The 17,409-nt window shown below is 40.7% G+C and overlaps 1 protein-coding gene across 3 annotated transcripts in view; it reads right to left on the reverse strand.

The window, feature by feature from the left end:
- The window catches only part of plxnb2a.1 (plexin b2a, tandem duplicate 1), a 44,630-nt gene extending 30,643 nt beyond the window's left edge, over positions 1-13,987 (reverse strand). The window contains exons 1-3 of one of the 3 annotated variants that reach the window (XM_077499456.1): positions 13,672-13,987; positions 8,864-8,991; positions 2,407-2,459 (exon numbers count right to left, since the gene is read on the reverse strand). The gene's annotated coding sequence lies outside the window, so the exon portion shown is untranslated. The remainder of the gene's footprint in view (positions 1-2,406; positions 2,460-8,863; positions 8,992-13,671) is intronic. The other 2 variants (XM_077499455.1, XM_077499457.1) reach the window with 2 other exon arrangements.
- Between the last annotated feature and the right edge of the window lie 3,422 nt (positions 13,988-17,409).

Consider the following 17,409-nt stretch of genomic DNA (forward strand, 5'->3'; position numbering starts at 1 on the left):
GAGCGTTGGAGAAGTTACAATGCTGACACCCATCACTCAACTCTAGTTTTATAGAGCACATGAAAACAATTCCCACTGCTTTCTTAGGCTGGGTCCCAGTGGCAATGAAAGATACAATGAAAACAGCAGAGGCCCCGGAATGGAACCCTATGGAACACCAACCGTTCTAGATACACCAAGCAATGTAGCGTGATTGCCTACAGCTAATGATGGCCAAGTGGGGCATGTCATGTCAATCAAATCCAGGTTAAGAACACATTCATCCAAATGTCAGCAGCTTGGCCGACTCACATTCCTCCTGTGCTGGCGGCAACAACCAAGAAGTCTGTCAGATGTTCCAGCAACGTAAACACGTCGCAACAGAGTGTGCCCGTCCGTCCGTCCGTCCCTGGCCACCAAACACTCGCTGAGGATGCTGGCAACATTCCCGACACTGTGGAATCATGCCGCGTGCTCAAGTAGAGCTGGCAGGCCATGAAAGCCTTCTTCATCTCTGTCGCCTCGCCATCTTCCTGCTCACTTCCTCCATTCTTTTTTTTTTCTTTCCAGATACAATCGGCCATTTTGAACTTCCGGACTGGAGTCTCGTGATTCCCCTCGGGAGGTGATACAAGATCCCGTCATGGTACCAAAATGAATATTTATTTATCACAAATAAAGTAGCTTTGGTTCACAATCCGAGTCAACAGGATACAGTTCCTATATGGACATACCCAAAATACATCAAATATTAATGATGTTTGCATATATGCACACTGTATCGCAATCAATAATATGTATAAAATCTATTTACAGATGGACTATTTGTGGGACAAAAAGAATACAATAATAATATACAATAGAAAATGGCAATCACTTATTGTATTCAAGTTTGTCTCATGTTTATATCGGCACTTTCTTGCCTTCTACCCGACAACTAGTCCATCTGTAAGTCACCGTCCTCCCACTTGTGTCTCCATGTTGCCGTTTGCGTTGACGGCAGCTGACAAGCGACAAGGAGGTCGGCGGGCGGAAGCATCTTGTGGGAACGTTTTGGATGTGACAACACGCACAATCACACGCGCACAAATGCACATTAGGAGGCGCCGACACGCTTTAATGCGAGTTGGCAGCCAGCGGCGGGACACACGCAGATCACAGCAGTGAGTCAGTGGGATGAGACAAGCATAAAAAAATAAATAAAAAAAAAACAAGAGGGGGGGAAAGAAAACGTGTTTGCACTTTTGCTGAGACCGCACTTTCAACTTGTGAGCTGCTGAGTGACACATTGGGCGCATAAGCTTGTGAATTTGTAAAAATTGATTTTTTGGTCATACAAAAATACAAAATAAAAAATAACTTTCGGGATATTTTCTAGTGTGTACTTGAAGTTCTTGAGCTACAGTATATCTTTGGCATCTGAGTTTGAACCATGGAGCAAACTGGCAAAGCACTATTTTGTCGAAATGAAACTCTTCAACTCACTTCAACATAGTTCATAGACACCAAGATGCTAGAAGGTGGAGCCAAAGTGCTACTTTTAGGGCTTTCGCCTGAGCACAATAATGGCAAATAGCGATCAATTTATAACTGTCCTATCTGCATTCTGATTTTCATTTTTTTGAATATCTGAGTTTGAAGTTGAATTTTGAAATTTTAAAACTGAATTCAATCAAAATATTTAGCTTTTTTTTTATTCGATGATTTGTTAGCCAAGTGGTTAGTATGTCTTGCTGTGTGTGTTGCATGATTAGCTGTTCTTCATTCTCCCGTTTGAGAGATTAGTAACATAGTATAGCGGCTTTGCATCATGTTTAGTCATGCTAGCTAAATAGCTGCAGCTCGTAGCTGGTGTGAAGAGAGTTAGTTTTGCTCCTATAAGTTCAAGTGCATTGCAGCAGCCTTGCCCCAGTTGTTCACAAATCAGTTTGACGTAGGTCCTCCAGTTCAGTTTTCAGACGCGCGAAAAACATTGTCATGCACGACACAAAGTCCGACATGAACGGTAGCCCGATAGCCCCGTGCCTCAGTGTAAAGCTGATTCCCTTCCAGAGATACGTTGAAAGTTCAACTCAAGATGAATTGTCGATAATTTGCTGATATTTGAGGAGTTTCTGCAATAACTCTTTTAGGAAAATTGCCCCCCAGGCCTTCAATTAACCCTTTTCACCCTCTCAAACACACACATACACGCACGCACACACCCCAACTGCTGAGGTTGCCAAAACAAACAGCCAATGACGTCCGTGGGAGCATTCTGTGCGGGAAAGTGAAAAGTGAGCCAAGCAAGACATGACAGGCAGAAAAAAAGAAAAGCAAAAGACGGAGGGGGGGAAAAAAAGGAGCTCTGGGAGAAGAAAAGCACACCATTTATGGACACGTGGGAAAGGGGGGGGGGGGGACTTATTGAAAATAAATCCCACTCACCTGCTCACTTTCAGGGCTGGACGAGCTCTGGTGACATGAAGCAACTTGCCCTCCTGATACGCACACAAACACATGAACAAAAATTACAGTACGTCCAAATTTCATGCACAACAGTAATACTTAAATGTTGTAAGAATTTACAAAGAAAGAAAACAAGTGGTTATGTAATAGTCGTTATGCTAACAAATGTATTAATGTAAAAATACATGTTGTATTATTTTTGCTTCTAATAATAGCGCCATGCTATTGCTCTCGAATTAAAAAAAAAAAAAAAAACATTTCATGTGAGAAGACGCTAATTCAAATCAGCACCCTACTGCTTTTTCTCCTCCACAAGCACAGTAGCCTTCATATGTGTGAGAGCGTGCATGCAAGTAAGCTTGGCAGCACTTCTAACAATGAACGTCTCGGTAGTATCTCAAAGCACCATATGCTTGCTCGCAATTGTGCGCTGGCGCAGTCCAAGCGTACGTCCATATGCTACAACATCTTAGCAAACACGCGCACACAGATGGCTCAACGCAAGTTTTTTTTTTTGTCTCTCTTTTTTTTTTTTTTTTTTTTTTTTTTTTTTATGAACAGCTTGACGATATCACATGCAGCGCGGCTATCGGGCTAGCATAGTCGCTACAAATGTGTGCTTGAGTTTACACTGGGGATGATCCGGTTCTGATCTGGATTTTGGTCTCAATGAACACATTCAAATCAATCAAACAAATTGCAGTCTTCCCACACTAAATTGGTGCCCAAAAATCAACGTTTTCATCCCAAAGATACACTTTCGTAAGGACTTCATGACATTTTGCTGTTTTGCATTTTAATTTGCATTTTCAATGTACATTCAAGTGTGGGTGCGCTTTTGGGCTTATTTGGGTTGTTTTAAGCAATTAGGGAAGCAAACAAAAAGGTGAAAACACTTTGTTTTACTTAGGAGGATGGGTTGTCTACGTGCGTGTTTGCAAGAACACATACACAAGCATAAACACATTCACTCTGTCACCCAAGGAGCTGATCAGTCCAATTTTTTTAGCAAAATTGGATCATTATTTGAGCCATCAGTTTTAAGAGTGTATATGAAATACAGTGGTGGAGCTGGAGAAGGAGGCTGCCTCCCAATTCCAAATGTGTTCTCCATTAAATGACGTCATGGTGGAATTCCAAAGAGACAGCGGGGCTTTCCCCCCATGTAGGCGGCGGCAAGTTCAACATATAGGACAAAGACGTATTCTTATTGTTATGATTATGATGATTCTTTACAGATGCTTGCTTGGACGTTTATTTCCGATCCGTGCACATGGTGCAGCTTCTCCTGTTTTTGTTTCAGCTTGATGTTGTTTTTCTAAGTCTCCCACAGCAACAGTGGGAAGAATGTACAACTCCACTGAAGAAAAAGTACATTTTATGAAAGACATGTACTTGAAAGGGGCGGCACGGTGAATGAGTGTTTAGCACATCCGCCTCCCAGTTCTGAGGACTCGGGTTCGAGTCCAGGCTCAAGCCCTCCTGGGTGGAGTTTGCATGTTCTCCCCGTGCCCGCGTGGGACTTCTCCGGGTACTCCGGTCTCCTCCCACATTCCAAAAACATGCATGGCAGGTTAATTGGGCGCTCAGAATTGTCCCTAGATTGCTTGTGAGTGTGGATGGTTGTTCGTCTCTGAGTGCCCTGCGATTGGCTGCAACCAGTTCCGCGTGTCCCCCGCCTACTGCCCAAATCCAGCTGAGATAGGCTCCAGTACTCCCCGCGACCCTTGTGAGGAATAAGCGGTCAAGAAAATGGATGGATGGATGGATGTACTTGAAAGAAGCATCATGCCAATGCAATCTATAATAGCAATACAGGCAATCACGACTAACAGGTCCCGGTAGATCAGGGATGGACAACTGGCCCACATCTACATTGAGCAGTCTCTGATTAATTTTAAAAACAAAATTTAAAACTGTGGGGGGAAATATTAACATTTTCTCTACTAGAGTGGAACCCCGCATACTGGCAGTTTGGCACCCACGGATTCATTCAGATTGTTTTTTTCCAGTATATTTTGTTGGGGTGGAGTTCTTCATGTTGGGGGATTTTTCATGTAAAATTGATATTGGAAGTTTATCAGCTTTTTTTTTTTTTTTTTTTTTTAAAGTATAGTATTTTGGAGGGTCTGAAAAAAAATTCCCCTCCAATTTTCTCAGTCCCTTTCAATGGGTATTTGGGTGTTAATTATTTGTGGATTTCCAGTATCCATGTATTTTTTTCCATATTTAAAATGACATTTTTATCATACATCTGGTTCGGAAGTGAAACAAAAAAGGGGGGGAAAAAAAGCACAAAAAACACAATTTGACCATTTATAAGTAAGAAATCAGCTTTTTAGTCAAATGATGAAGTCTGCTTTGAAAACAAGAAGAAGGCTTACTGGGGAAAGGTCACTGTGGGCTCGCCAGTCAAGTTACTTCCGTCCATTTCTGCTTTTTTTTGGTATTTTTCTTCTAAACATAGAGTGTGCCGTCCTAAATCTCGACTTGTTGTCAAAGTCAAGTGTGATCCATGCAGTACATCTCGCATTCCACACAGCTGCCATTCATCACAGGCATTCACTTTTATACACACACACGCTATGACAAACAGCTGGTGGTGTGCCATCAGAAGGAGTCTATCTCCGTAATGAGGTTCAGGAGGTGAAATAAAGTCCAATCTCATTCCCATTAAAGCTTCCCGCCGCCATTCCCGAATTCATCTTCAGAGTTGCGGCAAAACAAATCTGTCGACAGTCTCTGCACTTTTAATATGCCGAGTCGCGGCAACTCAAGATGTGCAGTGTGACCAAGCTCGTAATCGACTTTTACATTGACTCATATCAACTTCCCCCATTGAAAAAAATGCCATTAATCAGTTTCAGTTCTTGTATGAAAAAGAAAATCATTTTCATAGCAATCTATTGTACAAAAACAATAAAAAAAAAAACAATGTGGAAAACAAAAGAAAGCACAGGTCAGGGCAAGAAACTCATTTTCACTGGTGGAAGCAGCACTTCCTCCAACTATCAATTTGCGATGCTGATCTATGAATAGGGTTTTTGTTTCCATGACTACAGGTGGATGGGTCGCTCTAACTAACGGAGCTGCTTCTACCTTTTGAAGTAAAGAACAAATTCATTTTCACTGTTGGAAGCAGCACTTCATCACACTTAGCGATATTATGAATCCAACATGAACCTGAGGTCGACGAGATGTCTGCGAGTAAGCGATGACGCTTCCCTACCATCTTTGAGTGACAACCGGCGCCTTGCGTTCCACTTCCTGTCTGTCAGAGATTTGTCATTTTTCTTATTTTTGGCGTTCCCATGTGGACGGCGACGCCAGCGTCAGCCTGAAATAATCCCTCAATCCTGCCACAAGCCCTTCATTGTTGAACAATAACGCACTTTTCTCAAAAGCCTGACACAAATGTTTGCTTTAATGACTGCCGTTTGCCATATTTGCTTGTGTGCGCAACTGTGCACGAAACTCCCTGCCTTCAATTTTGCTCCTTTCTGACAGCTCGCTATATTTTACAGAAGACTATCAGCTGTGGAATGGTGCAAAAAAAAATTAAAAAAAATGGCAATTTTGTTTTTTTTTTTCCCTTGGCTGACAGGGAACACGTTTGCAATTAGCGTCGGCAGTCTGCGCTAGCATGTGTGGGCGTGCGACCATCAAATAGGAGAGAGAGAGAGAGAGCCAGGGGGTTGATGAGATTGCGCAATTACAACCAGGCCACTCAAATTCTGAAGTATGTGTGTTATTTCACATACGCGCACACACAAGCAAGGGGCTGGCACTTGTTTGGAGGTCGTCCAGGAGGCTATGTGCCCCTGAAAACTATGCGCGTGTACATTCGAGTGAGTGACTGACTGAGAAAGAGACAGAAATCAGGTTTCCATCCAAACGTTTCTGAATTTTTAAGCAAATTTTGGTTAAAATGCACAAAACGGACATGCGACTTATACCAATCTCCATCCATTCTTCTTTTGCAAATAATGGGAGGAGACTGTGCTGCGAGATGACGTCATATAAGTGAGTCTGTCTTTGTGCGACACGACACAAAGTGGACAAATTACTGATCTAAAATTGCATTAATGTTTTTTCTAGGGGTGCACCGATCACAATTTTCCGGCCAATCGCCGATCTTTTAAAAAGTGTGACCTGCCGATTGCGATTTTTGCCAATCTTGATTTTTTTGATAATAAGCAGCATACACCTTCAGTGTTTTAGTCTTGTTTTATTAGAAAACATTAAAAAAAATAATCAGTGATATAATACAAGTGGGTTGTTTTAACTGCATTTGAAGTACCGGTAGTTGTTGCAAATAAAAATGAAAAACCTATTAGTCATGTCAGCAGAAGAGAACACGGGCTGATTTGTCAGACCTCTAAGGAGGGAGATGGGATTGGTGGAAAAGACTTGGGGATTTGCCGAACATCGATCCATCAAAATTAAGGAAATCAGGGTCGATAAATCGTCTGTCCGACCGATCGGTGCACCCCTAGTTTTTTTCTTTAATTAATTTGAAAAAGAATTATGTTTCTTCGTCTCCCCAAACATATCTTACATTATCATCCACCATTTTTTTTTTTTTTTTTTGTGACTACAAAAACCTGTGACGTAGTATCCGGTCAAAACATGCGGGCTTGTAGTCGCTGATTCACAAAAGCTGTTTCCATAGCGAAAATGCGCATTTTCCTTTTTATTTATTTATTTTTGATATGCTTAGTTCAAAATCCACCCCCTCCAAGAGTAAAAACTTTTTTTTTTTTGTGAATTTCAGGCCTTTTTTCGAATTCTGGCATTTCCATTCAGTTTCTTTTTTGCAATTCTTGAAAATGTGAATAAAAATAGTTGGATGAAAACCCCACAAGAGCGAGAGACAGAGAGAGACAAAGATGACAAACAGACAGACACTCGGTGGGAGGCTGCATCTCATTAGCAACATCTGTGGCACGCGGGAAGCTGACACTTTCCCTCTCTCTCATACATGGCACATGCGCGCACACAGTCTGACTTTCACATTGACGCATGCACCTGCACCGACATATATATCTTGTTGACATTTCCATATCAACGCTGTCACGTTCCCGCAAACTTCACGTGCGCTTGTTAGTTTGTTTATTTTTAGATTTGCTTAGTTCCACTAAACGTAGAATCAGGAATGAAAACTGAGCGAAACCAGAAACGGGAACACAAGGTGAATGGAAAAGATGTGGAGGGGGAAGTTGTGCCGTAGCCACAGCAGTTTCCTTTCCTGAAATCTTCCTTTCTGAGATTGATATCGATTCATAAAACCACAAATCGATTATTTTAACTCATTCACTGCCTTTGACAACTATACTTGTCAATTAGCATTTTTTTGAACGGGGATAGATGGGGGTGCATATGCTCCACAGTAAATGTCAAACGTGGAAACAACTTTACTGATGCCCAACCGCCAATACATGACATCATTGCCCCATTTTATACGAAATAAACACAGCTTCAGAGTCCATGGTTGTAATGGCTGTATTTTGTGTTACCTACATTTTTCTACTATCAATTATAAAAGAACGGGACAAGGCAAAAAGTAGGGAGTCTATTCTGTCATTTGGTAGATTCAGTTCAGTTTATATATAATTATTGAATATAACATCGCATGTGTATTGAACATTTAAAAATTTTCTAAAATGGCTGGCAGTGAATGAGTTTAATAACTTTTTTTTCCCCCATAAATTCATAAGAAAATTGAATTTTATAGGCCAAATTTTGGGGGGGTATCTGACTCTTTTCTTGAAATTTATTGTTCCCATGAATTAAAAAATATTTTCTTACATTTATAAAAGATCTGCATTATTGCACGTTAAGACAATTCAGAATATTTTAAATGTATATATATAATTATTGAATTATGCCCTGTGATTGGCTGGCAACCAGTTCAGGGTGTACCCTGCCTAATGCACGAAGCAAGCTGGGATAGGCTCCAGCACCCCACACGACACTTGTGAGGAAGAAGCGGTTAAGAAAATGGATGGAGTTATTATTAAATTATGAAAATATTTACATCTCATCCTTGCTGATGTCTATGTTTGTGTGGCACTTGATTACAACATGTTACTTTCATTGATTTAAAAAAAAATAAAAAATGAACCAGTTACTGCCTCCACAAAATTGTATTTGGAATTTAATGTTCGTCGAGTGATGTCCTGGATATTTAAGAATAATTATCCATCCATCCATTTTCTTGACCGCTTATTCCTCACAAGGGTCACGTGGGGTGCTTGAGCCCATCTCAGCTGGCTTTGAGCAGTAGGCGGGGGACACCCTGAACTGGTTGCCAGTCAATCGCAGGGCACACAGAGACGAACAACCATCCACACTCACAAGCACACCTAGGGACAATTCGGAGCGCCCAATTAACCTGCCATGCATGTCTTTGGAATGTGGGAGGAGACCGGAGTACCTGGAGAAGACCCACGCGGGCACGGGGAGAACATGCAAACTCCACCCAGGAAGGTCGAAGCCTGGGCTCGAACCTGAGTCCTCAGAACTGGGAGGCGGACGTGCTAACCAGTCACCCACCGTGCCGCCCTTAAGAAGAATTAATGTTCCATGATTAATCAATATCATATCGAATTAAATCAGAAAAAAAATCTAAATCAAATCTGAGGTCCTGTGAATCAAAATCAAATCGATTGAGGAAATTCAAATCGATACTTATGCTGCATTCGAGGATGCTCGGAAGTCAGACTTTTCCGAGTTCAAAACCAGGAAGTGTGTACGGGAACGCCCCCTTGAACTCGGAAATTCCACTTGTGAAGTCGCGAAAAAAAAAAGAAAAAAAAAAAAGGGACCACCAACGGATTACAAGTGACGTCACTCTCGGAAACACAGACGTGAATGGTAAAACACAATTTACTTGATATAAAAAGAGATAGCTTTCTTCATTCATAAATATTCAACATAACTTCACGTAACGCAACATACATGACATTATGCCGCTAGTTACCGGCCTGACTGAACTGAACTGAACTGTATGGAATGCTCATTCAATAAGATCAAAACAATAAATTAAGCAAAATTACGAGACGGTAAGTTTGCTGGAGGTAAAAAATGAGTCTTAAGAACCAAAATAAAAAACAATTTACCGCTATGCGCCATTTTTCGTTGTTTACTTTCGCCTCGAACGCTTTCCGGAACTGGGAAAAACCAACCCGGATATATCCAACTTCCGACCATCCTCAAATGCAGCATTAAGCCCTAATGATGACATCATCACCAACTGCACCCCGAGTTACCTCTGACTCCTGTGACTGTGTGTGTTTTAGCCTACAACAAACATGTCACGGATGTGAGGAGAGGACAACAAACACGACGGTCCAAGTTGCGTTGCAGACAGACACGCGCACTATCACGGGGTTGAAGGTCACAACCCAACTGCTACTGTTCTAACAGGCAAACACGACCTTCGAACGTTTGCAGGAAAACCAAATAGTGGCGACACACCCCCACTAATGTGCAAACACATACGCACTAAAGTCAGTCAATGCTCACTTCCCTTTTTCTACTACTAGAAATAGTGTTGACAATATACATTTCTATTCATTAGTAGTACTAGCAGCATACCAGTGTTAACTAGTACACAGCAAGTCTTCTATACATCAAGGAGAAAACTTGAATGAGGGCGAGTGGCAATTTTGGAGCTTCTAGTCACAAGTCAAAAGGCAGAGCAAAGCTGCTTGCGTGAGCGCCCTGCGACCTTATCGACCTTGTGGCCGGCTCGCTTCCTGTGTTCCGTGGCGACCGCGTGACTTGACGCCAGCAGACAAAACTTTCGAGTGTTCTCTCAAGTCCCGTTTGATCCCAGCGAGCCGCTGTTAAAGCTCACGTCGCGCCAGCTGAAAGCGAGTGCCGGCATCCAATAATACGACGCAGCTTCCACAACACTTTGGGAGAAATTTTGACGAGGACACCCACATTAACGTAAATGGAGCCTTTTTCTGTTAAATTTTTGTTTTTTTTGGAGGAAAGTAGTGTTAATTTTATCCTCCATTTCTAATTTTTGTCTCAGTTTTAGTTCAGTTTCAATAAAATTTGTTCATTTAATTCGTCAACCTCATCTCGTCTTTATTTAGTCCATTTTGAGTCACAATAATAGAACTTTTATTTTCGTAATAGGCAGTAAAAAGTAAAAACACTCTATATCCTTCCATCCATCCATCCATCTTCTTGACCGCTTATTCCTCACAAGGGTCGCGGGGGCTGCTGGAGCCTATCTCAGCTGGCTCTGGGCAGTAGGCGGGGGACACCCTGGACTGGTTGCCAGCCAATCACAGGGCACACAGAGACGAACAACCATCCACACTCACAAGCACGCCGAGGGACAATTCGGAGCGCCCAATTAACCTGCCATGCATGTCTTTGGAATGTGGGAGGAGACCGGAGTACCCGGAGAAGTCCCACGCGGGCACGGGGAGAACATGCAAACTCCACCCAGGAGGGCTTGAGCCTGGACTCGAACCCGAGTCCTCAGAACTGTGAGGCGGATGTGCTAAACACTCATTCACCGTGCCGCCCCTTTCAAGTACATGTCTTTCATAAAATGTACTTTTTCTTCAGTGGAGTTGTACATTCTTCCCACTGTTGCTGTGGGAGACTTAGAAAAACAACATCAAGCTGAAACAAGAACAGGAGAAGCTGCACCATGTGCACGGATCGGAAATAAACGTACAAACTCCACCCAAGAAGGCCGGAGCCTGGACTCGAACCAGAGACCTCAGAACTGGGAGGCGGACGTGCTAACCAGTCATCCAAGATAGGACTATATTCCAGAAAAAAAAAAAAAAAAAATCAAGCGGTAACGTGACTGTTTTTAAAAATAAATAAATAAATAAAATAATAATAATAACTATATTCTTTTCATGGGACAGCAGTGAAGAAATGGCACTTTGATGTCACACAATCAATATTACTAGCTAAACCACTGGCAACAAAAGTGAGGAAACTTCTAAGTGAAAATGAAAGTGTCTATATGTTATGTGGCTACTCTTCGTTATATTTTCTGTCTTTACGGAGTGTGTATCTATACGCCATAATCTAATGACCCAAGCTACGTTTCGCAGTTCCGCACCAATGTGACGACCCTGAACGCAACGCGAGGACGTGACTGACGGTTCGTCAATCACAACATTCCACCAGGACGGGTTTGCCACGGCAACCGCCGCTGACAGTCGCCCACATTCCACACACGGGAACGCGAGCGAATTCTTTCCATCAGTCATTGCAAGCCAAACAAAAAACATTTGGGAATCTTGCATCATTTTCCTGATGTTGACATACGAGTTAAGAAAAAAGAAAAAAGAAAAAAAAAAAAGAAAAACAACTGCTGGATGCTGAATTGTCATTGCATGAGTCACCTCAAAAAAAATATTTCCTCCACACGAGTGGAGCAACTCCCTACATGACACAGTTCAATTGAAACCCAAGAAGACGTATTTACTGGATTTGAAGCATACGTTTTGAGCAAAACGGGTTTCATCATGGTCATCATTTATGAGTTTTTTTTTCATATGTACTGCACATGTGACCAAAAAAAAAAAAAAAAAAAAAAAAAAGCGATATAAAAGTCTCTGTCACCAAAATTCATTTTCTTTGTGCCTATACTGTGTCAATAAAAGTACAATTCAGAACAGAACATTTCTAAATAACACCAACAGTTGCAGTTTTTCCATTGCAGTCACTTGGTCTATGTGGGAGTGTCGATCGCAGGGAGTCTACGATTGTTTTTATTATTATTATTATTATTATTTTTCATAATTATACCGTTTCAGCTTTCGTACATGTCGCTTCGTGTGCACTGCATCTTTAAATTCAAATGATTTACTGTACTTCAATGGCAAAAATGAAATGAATGGCACGATATGGATTTTAAGAAGTGGAGATGCCCTCTGTTGACCACAGACCACAATAACATTTTAATTTAAGAAGTGGATGCGCCATCTGTGGCCAAATAAAAACATACAATTAGCAATACACAAAAAAAAGCCATATATAAATTTTTTGTTCTGTGTTTATGAAGTCACATCAGAATTAGTCTTGGGATGTAAGAGTCCATATATAAACTTTGTTACTATACTTGAATGTTTATGCATCTGTACTTTTGTTAAAATTTCTGTTAGCTTTCTGTTTGACTCCATTACAGTTTCCATTTTTGTTTCTAATTACTGGGAAACAACTTTAACACTTTTACTTCCAATACAGAAGTACATTTAATATCCAAAAATAACTTCTTTTTTTAACAGCAAATGCTAGCAAACTTAAGAATGTTCCTCAAGTAATACAGTACTGTATTTCACATTGTGACTTTTATTTTTTACAAATACGTTGTTTTATCCCATTTATGCCAGTATTGTTTTTATGGACTTTATACATGGCCACATGATGGATTCAAATGTGTTTCACTGACCTTTGGAACTAAAAAGGACAGTTCAGGCCTAAACTCCAAAGTTTGTTTGTAAAGTACGCGACAACTTGCTGTTCTTTTAAGGATTTTATTGGCATTATAGCGATGTCGAGAGGTGCAAGCAAGAGAGGTGTTGGCTTTCGCGAGGCTGTTTGCGGACTTGCTCAACAGGATCAACCCACGGAGCTGTGCTGAGAGGCTCCAGATGTTCTGCGTACTGATTGGTCCCAGACACATTCCACTCGTCCCCTTGTGCCAGACTCGGTTGAAAAAAAAAAACCTCACATGTAGGTCGCCGAGTTAAACAGCAGGCAAGACGCCTCCACATCCAGGTTGCCGTGCTGCAGATTATCAGCACGCCCAAAGTAAACGTATCGGCATTCGTGGAAAAGTTGTTAGCATAAAAGATCCGAGGTAAACAGCATCAAATCCAAATAATGCGCAGCGACAATCCGGCCACTCCTTCAGGTAAAAAGCAGCAGCAATTCTCTTCAAAAGTGTTTCAAAAAAATCACCGTGCCGGCTCAAATAATGCAGTTCAAGGGTCAAATACATGCCGATAATCCGAAATTTCTCTCCAGTCGGTGGAATGCTGAAACTTTTGTACGGGGAGTCAATCGTCGCGTGTTTGCCTCAAAGGGGACGCAGAATTGGATGTTCTTTAATTGGAGTCCGGTGTGACGCTCGGCAAATAATGCCACAATACTCCTAAACTGAATTATTGAGAAGGAACCGACCATTTCCCGGCGGCACAGCAACAATGAAGACAAAAAAACATGACAAACCGGCTTGTAAAAGTGTTGACTTACCTTTGCACCCTCGTCCGGTACTTCCAAAAGATCTCACGGCGAGGAAAAACTGGGGAAGTGTTTACATCCTGGTGTGCTGACACAACTTCAACAACATTCCCAGAAAAAACGGAAAGTAAAGGGAAGAAAAACGAGTCACGAGGAGCTCCACTCAACCTTTTCCACACCTCCGCGGCCGGTCGGGGTGTATCCGGTAAGTAGCCTGGCGATGAGCGCTCGTCGGCAGCCTGCTCGGTCAGAAGCTCCCGCTGTTCGTGAAGCCAAGTGGACGGAGCGAGGATGTGGAATGTGGATGTTGACGATGACGATGATGATGATGAAGAAAAAGCTTCCTGTGGAGAGCGCCCCCGCGCGTCTGTCAAGGTACATTCAAGAGTAGCGAGCCCCGGAAGTTATTTCAAAATAAAGAAGGAGCTAATTTGTTTTCCATTTTACACTTTAATGTGTAAATAATGCTTTTTAGTGGCTTAGGATCAATAAATGAAGGACTACTACTCATAATAACAGAGTCAGCATACAATGTAAATTTATAATAATAATAATTATTATTATTATTAATAATAATATCATTATTATTATTATTATTATTGTTGTTATTATTATTATTATTGTTATTATTAATATTATTATTATTATTACATTTGAGATTGTTGGTTTAGTTGTATGTGATTTGTTCCCATTATTTTCAGCTTTATTCATTTTGCAATTCTTGTACTTTTTTAAAACTCGATTTTAGTTTTAATATATTTTGTCATCTAGTCATGACAGTAAGGGCATATATTTATTATTATAATAATAATAATTATTATTATTATTATTATTATTATTAATATTATTATTATTATTATTATTATTATTATTATTATTTTAGTTGTATTCTTTTTTTATATTTACTATAATTTTATTGTTACATTTATTAACATGTTTTATGATCTCGCCACAAATGAAGACCTGCATTTAAAGAATTGGATACTTTTCACTTATTTTTATTCATGCTGGGGTCATAAATTAAATTAATTGTGGGTGCATAAATGTATCATTATTTTTTTGTTTTTTATTGTGCTATTTTTTTCCATTGTTATGTTGTATGATTTTCCTGTGAATGTGAAGGCATTAATGTACACTGTACGCACATTATACGCTATTCCTTCTGTTGGAGCTGCTGCTATTTTATTTTGAAAATGAAATCAAACCAGGAAACTAAACGTTTACTCTCCCACTTGACAGAAATCTTCCACACGGTTTCAGATTGTCACAAAAGGGCATTCAAAGAACATTTCAAACACTTGAAAACTTGAAATAAATTCCAAATGATAAAGGTATTCATGATACTTTTTTTCCTTGTGTGATGTGAGCGTTTTAGGTGCAGTTGTGGCCTGAATGATGCTGTCAAAGCCAGTTAAGTGTGCTGCGGCCCCTGCTGCTAATTGGGGGCTTTCTTGGGGGAGTTGGTACACACAATGGAAGCTTTGTTGTTGGGGAAATAGTGTGAGGAAAACTCTTGTTTCCCCAACTCCTGTATGTTAACTGGCAAAGCGGGAAGAAACTAGAAAGAAGCCTCGGTTGAGATAGCAAACGCATGCCTGCGTTTAGGGTTAGGGAATGGATTTTTTTTTTTTTTTCTCCATGCATGACTGATCAAAGTTGAAAGGGTCAACAGTTGATTCTGTGTCAAGAGACTGACCTAAACCTAACCTACCCCAGCCTAACCCTAACCTGTTCAAAGTGCATTTGTTGTGTAAATGAGAAGCAGTGAAAGCTGCTAGCCCAGAGGGGAACTCCATTACTCGGTGCTGAGTGCTTTTTGTCTGAAAAGACTTATAACACCTCATTAGAACACTGCCCACAGCACAGGTGTTTGTGTGTTTGTGTGCATGTGTGAGCAAGGTGTCACTCATGAATGATTCACGAGCATGTAAATGAGATGGAGTGGCGACACACACGCACAGAGCTCATTTTTGAGTGTGCCGTGAAAACGCAGTGGATAATCCATCATGGAAATGGAGTCAATGAAATGTAAATAATGGTCATAATAGGAAGAACGAAGCTGCATTTAAATGAGATTATTGTGCTTCCCAGTGTGACAATAAAGCCCAATGAAATTAATATATGTACTGTACACACATTACACTAATGCTAAATGCTACTAATGTTATAGGGGAGTATATCATTGCTTGGTATGCTTGCACTCTTGCATTGTTATTCACATTTATGCCTTCTCAGGTTACATTGTGACTGCGTTAGCACTTTTTTTCCTCTCAGGTTAACAATGATTATGCTGATAAACATGTTTAATACGCTACATTTTAATGAGCTGTTGTAATGCATCAAAATCCCATTATACGTAACGTTAGTATTGCACTGACAGCACTCATCGATCAATTCATCCTCAATCTATCCATCCATTTATGTATAACTTAACTATAACTGATCAATACTCCACAGCGCTAGACTCCAAAGTGCTCAAGGACTTTGTGCATCATTGCACATTCAAAGTTGTACAGCTGTATTGAAATTACCGCACTACTGGCCACTTCATCGTTGCTTGATGACGCCCTGCCTCATTTTCACAGCTGTCAATCATTAGTTGGCACAACAGCACAATTGGTGCTCTTGAATTAATTGCAAACACTTTACGTGTCACGTCTTTTGTTATCATAGCTGTTTTTACTTTAAGACAAGTGTGGTTCCAACTACCAAAGACAAAGTCCCCGTGTTTTTACACACTTTTCCAATAGATTATGATTATGATAACTACAACACTTACAAAATAATTGGTGCATATTTTTCATTCTGACAGATCCTGACAAAATAACATTTGGTTCAAACAATAATATAAAAGAAAAAGATAAATATAAAGGGCTGAATAGTGAATATGTACAAAAGATCATACATAAAATACTGTAGTGAAGAAAGACCAACATCAAATGTTAGTCAATAGCGTCCCCTTGAGGTGAGTAGAAGACGAGATTGTCGTTGTCCCAACATGAGTGCTTTGTCGCCCTCTAGTGGCTTGATGACGAACTGCACATCTCCAGCTCCATCATTTCAGTTTGTTGAAAGCAGGAGTGGGAAAAGGTCATGCTTGAGGTCACTGCAACATGGACCGAAAACGTGTGCGTGTGTGTTTGTGTGTGCGTGTTGCTGGGGATGGCCTCCACTTCCTGTGAGAGGGCGATTGGTCGGTCACGCTTCAACTTTCTCACACTGCCGACGTCAAGCAAACATGTACGCACGCACGTACACACCGTCATGGCAGTTCTTTCATAGAATAAAAAAAAATATGCCATGGTTCTAATCTTATACTTAAATGAGAATTAAGTATTTATGCACTATCCGTTTGTGTGCGTGCGTGCGTACGCGTGCGTGTGTGCATGCAAATAGAAGAGCAGTGGGTGAGGGTGAGTGGGAGTATTTGTGACACCCGAGGGAGATGATTAAATTGTGTGCGTGAATGTGTGTTTGTGTGTGCACACACTTCCTGGGAGTGCAGTTTACAGTATTCTTAATCCCGAGCTGATGTTTTCCGGTGGCTTTATTCCCCTCGAAATCATGTTTCCATGGCGACAACATGAAAATGGAAATGGGCTTATGATGCTCACACATTCAACCTTACAAATTAATCATGAGTCATATATAATATATACATATGGATATAATATACTACAGTACTACACAAGAATACTACATACAGTACTGTATATAATAAAAATACAGTAAAATGTACTAGTACAGTGG

The sequence above is a fragment of the Festucalex cinctus genome, chromosome 16 (genome assembly GCF_051991245.1).
Source record: "Festucalex cinctus isolate MCC-2025b chromosome 16, RoL_Fcin_1.0, whole genome shotgun sequence".
NCBI lineage: Eukaryota > Metazoa > Chordata > Actinopteri > Syngnathiformes > Syngnathidae > Festucalex > Festucalex cinctus.